Source organism: Gavialis gangeticus, unplaced genomic scaffold, assembly GCF_001723915.1.
Source record: "Gavialis gangeticus isolate Ggan-Ray unplaced genomic scaffold, GavGan_comp1, whole genome shotgun sequence".
Taxonomy (NCBI): Eukaryota; Metazoa; Chordata; order Crocodylia; family Gavialidae; genus Gavialis; species Gavialis gangeticus.
The window spans coordinates 15,604,314-15,611,756 of NW_017728998.1; positions in this window are offsets into that span (position 1 = coordinate 15,604,314).

Below are 7,443 nucleotides of genomic sequence, written 5' to 3' on the forward strand. Positions count from 1 at the left end.
GTGCCAAGGTCTCACTCATTCAGGAGCACCACCAGGACCCAGAGAGGGGTCAAAGTCTGGGGGACACAGCTGGAGATCAGAGGGGTCAGGGAGCCTGTAGCCCAAAGGGTTCTGGCAATCCAGAGGTGGGGCCCTAGAGAGCTCAAAAGGTTAAAGGAGGCCACTGCTAAGATTGCCAGAGCTGGGGGAGCCTGAGATCTGAGCTAGCCTGAGGAGAGGCCAGGAAGCCCAGAAGTGAGACATTGTGTCCAGGAGGGGTGAAGATAACAAGGATAGGAGAGCCTGGAGACTGGTTCTGGGGAAGACCTGATAAGTACACCCTTCTGGGACTGGTTAATGTGGTGGAGCTACTTGTGGTGAAGTAGTCTCTACAAAATGCCACATGCTACCATCCCAGGGAAAGGTGAGTATAAGGTGCCTGAAAAACTTAGCTCCCACTGTCTTGTGGTTCTACCTTTTATGGGAGAAGGCTAGGGGGAGCATACCCTGACAGAAAACCCCTTGGTGGAGGCCAAGGAGGGAAGATGTATTCCAGGGTGCTTGGGCTACTTGTCACTTCGATGAGAAAAAACTGCTGAAAAAGCAGCCCCTGCAGGGAGCTAGGAGGGAAATCTCCAACTAAGCTTTAGCCCAGAGTGTTAACAGATAATAGATGGACAATTAAGACCGGTACTGCATCCTCAAGCATGGCAATGATCAGGGCCCATTGGAAAAAGCCAGCCACAGTGTTAAGAGTGATTCCATAATGTGAACTAACCTAAAGGGGGCTAAGCCCTCCCTTTTTAGTCTTTGTGTTTTGCAGAATGTGGACTGTCACTGAAGCATCAAGAAGTACATGTGGGAACTTCTGTGTTTTGCATGATAATTGTCTTGCTTGTTTGGCTGTGTTTGTGTAATGCTATTGGTGATATTAACTATGTTAAACAATGAAATGTAAAGCAGAACTTCTTGATAGGCTATGCAATACCTGCCGAGTGGCTATGGGAAATGGTACATCATGTGGAGCATTGCCTCCAGGGCCTCAGAGTTCAGCCATGCCAAAGACTGAAAAGGCCAAATTGACCATTTGTTTTTATTGTCATCCTTTTGTTTTCTTTTTTTTTTCTTTGCTAGATATGTACTTTAGCTTTTTTATAGTGAAATAATAATGTAGTGTGGCTTTATTCATTCCCAGAATTTGTGCAGAGGCCTGGAACAAGGAGTAGAATAGTGGCATCCCAATGGAAACCAGGCATGCTGTTTGCACAGGAAGGGCCTGACCTTTGGCATATCTCCAGCCTCTTGCAGGAAGGAGGGGCACTAGTATCACTACAATGGCACCAAGCCATCATAAACATCTGGTTGGGATAACAAGGAAAGCACTGCCTATTGTACAGGAGGGGTAAAATTGCCAGGAACATGCCTGGTCCCCAAGGATTCTGACCATGGGATGTTTCTCTGGTTTAAACAGCCATCTTGGAAATCAGGTAATGTGCTGACTGCTAAACAGTCTCCCCGATGAGCATTTCTGTATTTGAGTGCCCCTACCCTAGCACTGGGCCCTTGGTCTCCAGCCCCAGTCTCGAGCCCTTACACTAATTTATAGTGCAATTCAAGATTGGAAGAGAATGTTTGACACGTTCTACATTACAGATGATTAAAATTCATCCATTTACCCCACATAGAGCACAGTGACTTGTCTAACTAAAATTACAAAAAGGTGTCTCATTCTGATTTTAAGGCTTTAGGAAATAGATAGTTGCTGCCAGTGCTGGCACCTGCCCCCCTCTCTCTATCTGATTATCTCCCACCACATTATTTAATCTAGTTATATAACTTGGGGAAGGTCTACAGAATGTAAATAATAATAATTATATATTGTTATTGTGAGCTACAGTTACAAATTGGTTCAACCTAGACAGGTTAGACTAACCTGTGAAAATTGAATCAATTCAGGCTCTGGCTGTTTGAATGTCTGTCCCTAGCCCTGTTGTGTTATAGGTCTGTATCTAAATCTGTTTCCAATCACGTATACCAGTTTATGTGCAATTTCCATCCCTAGGCTGTAAGACCAGTGAGATTGCTGCCTGGTTACTACGAAGACTGTACCCAGTTCCCTGTTAGTTCTTGCACTCCACTGCTCCACAGGATCATTTGGCCCAATACGCATTAACCTACTGTCCTGGAGAAATGTTTTATATCTATACCTATTTATCTATTTTGATATCTATATTTATATATCAGTACAGATAACAGTGAAAGCACAAAAGGGAAAACAGATAAACAAGATATAATTGCCATTTCTCAGGCATTTACAGGTATAATATTCTTATATCCCCTTGTTACTCTTCATTTTTCCACATGCTCAGCCCTGCATTTTAAACTTGGCTGGTGTATATTATCACTGAATCATGAATTTATAATAATTCTCTTCTCCAGCAGCACAAATTGGAAGTTGTTCTCAACTCTATAAGCATTTCATTTCTACTGTAACAATATTTCTTCCCATATCTCTTACCCATGTCTTCATGAAGGTAGTTCTTCAGCATCAAATACCACTGAAATCTTTATAATACAGGTGTAGTTCTTGTTACACTGTTATCAGCAGCAATACATTTTTCTCCTACTGAAAGACCTCTATGCTGAGTCTCTTTATTTTTTGCCTGAGGCATTTCATTCTTTGATATTTAAATATTGTGGATAATGCAAAGCTTGGAAGTTGTTCTCCTTCCCTACCACCCCCACCTGCTCAATCTGTTCAGAAGTTAATATTCAAGAGGTTTTTTTTCTCATTTTGAATATCCATTTCTGAATAAATCACTGCAGGGCAATTCTCATCCCCAGAGTTTAACCTGCACAAGGAGGCTGTGCACTTGGGTGGGGGGTGACAGATACTGGGGTCTGAATGAATCTTCTGTTTGAATGGAACTCTTCTGTTTCTGCTACTTTTGTTCTTGCAGTTTTCCCTATGCCCTTTCAAAAGGCTAGTGCTACTAACCTTATTGGCTGCCTGTCCAAGAACATTGTTCACTATAAAAAATCCTGTTCTGTATCACCCACAAAATATACATACCACTTCTCTGTTGGGCCAATGAGCTTTCTTTTCATCACAAGGTGGAGCAGCTGATATTCCAACATGGAAAGAGTCTCCTGTAGCTACAGAAAAGAAAGATATATAAGAAATAAGCAGTTTCTCAGCCTGACTTTCAGAAGAGCAGGTTCACATTTACATTCTCTACCTAGTAAATTAAAGTCTTTTTCTCTACTTAAGTGAAACAAACAAGGTTACTAGTTTTGTTTCTACTGTGCAGTTAATCTGTTTGCATCTAAAAGAATAAGAATTTTAAGAAACATCATGCTTTATATAGAAAATTCTTGTCAATATATATATAAAGAACTCACCTGCCTTCAGGATTTTATTCAGTGCCCCTGTAGGAAACCCACACCATAGACCAATCTGAAGAGTCTTCCACCCCAGGCCTGAAGGCAGACTTTCTAGAGTTTTGTCATCACGTGACCTCTGTCAGATGATTTAAGATGAAAAGGTAGCAAAGTTACTCCCACTTGAAAGGCCAGTTTCATTTTGTGACAGAGATGTTTGTTTAGCAGGTAATTCGCATGATTGAGAGAGACAGACAAACATAAAATACTCAATAACCTTATTCATTAGTCCTTTCTTATATTTTTCTCTGTTAAAAATGTGAAATGGTTGTTGTCTATGACCTAAGTTTTATATTATCATTTGGAAGCCCAGACAAATTGATCTGAAAGACTCAGTTGACTTCCTCATTGGCAGTTCTTGGCATTGCAAACCTAGCTGGCACAAAGGTTGGCAGAATCAGCAAAACAAACAAAGAAAAGGTTGTTCTTGGATTGGCAAGGGAGTTAATCTACCTTTTGGGCAAGATTTTTACCAGGTATAAAACAGCATAGGGAAGTCAATGATATTATGTTGCTTTACACTAACTGGCAATATGACTTTCTGACTATAAACAGACTCTCCAAAGTGTCATATCAAAACAGACTGGCCAAGGCAGTGTTGAGGAACATACATGCCTATAATTCTCTGGTTATTTGGCTAAACAGTACCCCTTTTGTTTCCAAGGCAGCCAACTACATACCTTTCAAAAAGCACTGAAATCTCTTTTGTATTTTCTTCCCAATTACGTTAAAAATAATTATCTCCAAAACTTGAGACATATCTCATGTACAGGTTTTCTTAATTGAAATATTTAAGAGCTTCAAAAGTGATAGATTCGAGACTGAAGTGCTGTACTGACATTGTTATATCAATATATCTAATTTTGGTATTTTTAGGGCTTTTATCATTTTCCTACATTTTAAACAGATTAAAAGTAATGTGGTATTTAATTTCCCGCTAGCTCTTCTCCCTTCTCTTTCTAACAGCAGATGCTGGGTTACTTTCACTATAGGCTGTGGCATTCAAGCTTTGCAGATGTTTCCTTACCATCATGTTTCGACCCTGACATTAAGGTAGATATACCCTTTTTAGTAAGAGATGCTCTGTCACCATGACCATTCAGTTATAGGTCTCTCTGACAAGTCTGCTAATCGGGATACAAACTGTGAGCTGGCCATGAGAATGAGACTGAGATCACCAACCCATTACTGCCAGGGAGTGCGTTTGAACAGCTGACCTTAAATTGTATGTTTTCATTTCTATCCAACCTGAAAGCTATTCAAGCTTTCTTTTTGGTTGTCTGAGGGAGTTCTGACCTTGTAGTCAACCTCCAGCCATAGAGTTTGCAAAATTAATTCCCTTTTTTTCTTATTAAAATGCAAATCAGTTCCTTAATGCAATAATGTACTTGTAAGTCCCTAAAAGCATAATAGTTATGAGATGGATATAAATATAAAACAATCATATGCTAAAATCTAAATTTATAATTCTGTTAAGATTTATATACTGGCATAAACTATTAACAATAACTTGGCAGCACCTTTTGCATGAATATAATCTTATTCTTGAAAAATAAATGACAGCTCATTAAAAACATAATTGAACTTGTTGCATATTGTCATGGACAAAAAAAATAGACTAAGAGCCAGGAATCACTTTAACACATTAAAAATGACATCAAAAGCAATAAGTTATAATTAAATGAAAGCAAAGGTATCTTCACATAGTGTAGCATCCAGCAAACATTCTGAATGCTCAAAAGGCTAAGAACAGACATTCAAAAAGCTTGAGTCTGAATTGATTCAATCTTTGCAGTTTAGTCAAATCTGGCTAACCTAAACCAGTTTGTAACTGTACAGACATCCCATAAGTGCAGGCACATGCCTGCAGTGGCTGGGACTAGAAGCCAGGGGTTGTTACAGCAGCCCTCCCTACCCTTCTACAGTGCTGAGCTGAGGGAGGTGTGTCCAGGCACTGGCAGGATGCTCTGATTAGGGAAGGAGGTCCCACCCCAACCCTGAGCAGCCCAGCAGGCAGTTGATAACAGTATTTATCACCCCTAACTCAATGTTTATCAGCCCATCAGAAATTAAAGCCTCTCTCCATTAGTTCAAGCTCTTCTTAAACAGCTTTTCCAAGGAATGAACTAGTCTCCCACAGCACAGACCATAGCCAGCATGTGGTATGCTAGCTAATGTTGAGAGGTGTCTGTATAAGGCAAAGAGGAGGGGGAAATGCCTGCTTAACAGGGTGTAGTGAGGGGGGAGGGGTGGGGCAGAGCAAGGGAAAGACAGGCAGATGCCTGTAATCTCTACTAGTTCCAGCCAGGAAGCAGAAGGGAGGAGCCAGCTCTTCTATGGAGCAGAAAGCCCAGCCCAGAGAGCATGTTGGGATGCTGGGGGAGTCTGGTTTAACTTAAACAAGGAAGGGGTCTGGGACAGACATTGCATAAACTGGTTTGAGCCAAATCAGTTAACTCTGATACTACATTCAACCAAGTTTCATTCAAACCAGTTTCATCTACTTTTAAACTAGTTTATGTGCACTGAATATCTGTTCTGTTACAGGTTTAAACCAATTTCTGATCACTTAAACCAAGTTGTATATAATGTCTGTTCCTAGCCAAATAGGTCTAGCAGTGGCCATTTCAAAGAGTCTTTTCTTTGTTAGGATGGTTTATGTGAAAACTCATTTCACTTTTCTTTTATGATGAGTTCAGTACACTCTTGGTCTCGTAAAAAGGGAACAGGGGAAGAGCATTATATACACACACACATATACACATAGTAAAAGAGAAAATAATGAAGTCTTGGGATTTCTGAGCAACATAGTACTGGGGATTTATCCCACGTTTAAGGCATAAAAAAGAAAAAAATTGGGAAAAATTGTCCTAAAGGTTTCTTTAAATGTGTGTTGTGAAACTATTGGTGCTCACCCTCCTCACACATCAACTTTTCAAAAGAGAAAGTAGTTAATTTTGTTCAACAAGATATCTCAGCAAGCCTGATCAAGTTTTTGCTGTTTGTATTAGTAACCTTCCAAGTCCATGTCTGTTTCTGTTCTCATATTGGGGATAAATCTGCTTCAGTAAAATCTAGGACAACCTCCAATGATTTTGGCAAGAACATAGTAGTCTCCCTATGGAAAATATCAGAGAGAATGGAAATTATCTATCCAAAAAACAATATTTGCAAAAGGTTTTTTATAGGCTCATTTACTTTACATTTCTCCCTGAAGGAAAGTCTATCCAAACTTAACAGTCATAGGGCACATCTACACAAGATGCTAACTAAGCAGTAGCCTAATAACACTAAGCGGCACTATGCAGAGCAGAAACTATGCTAATACACTACTGCACAGTACTATTAAACTACTAAGCAGTTAGCATCACTAAAAAGCCATGTGCTGGTGTTACTGCAGTGCCCAGTAGCACTAGTTACTGTGCATTGATTTAGTACTTGCTTATACAAGTACTAAATCAATGCAAGGTGGCGAAGGCATGCAGTAAGGCAGCGGCCCTGGATTTTAGGAGGGCAAATTTCAATGAGCTAAGGAGGATAGTTGGAGAAGCGCTGAGGTCCCAGAGGGGAGGGGAGACAGGTGTCCAAGGAGAGTGGTTGGTCTTCAAGGAGACAATCCTCCAAGCCCAAAGGATGGTAATCCCAATGAGGATCAAAGGGAGCAGGAGGGGACATAAGCCCCCATGGCTCACCAAAAGCATCTGGGAATGTCTCCTTGCTAAAAAGGTGGCTTACACCCAGTGGAAAGAAGGGGTCATCACCAAGAAGGGCTATTCTGCAGTTGCTCGGGGATGTAGGGGGGTAGTTAGGAAGGCCAAGGCAGAGATGGAACTGGGACTAGCTTCCCAGATTAAGGACAATAAGAAGTCTTTTTTTAAATACATAGGGGGTAAAAAGAAGGTCCCAGGTAATGTGGGGCCCTTGCAGGATGCGTTGGGAAACTTGGTCGTCACACCAGACGACAAAGCTAACATGTTTAATGATTTCTTTGCCTCCGTCTTCCTAAGTAGGGACCAGAACAGC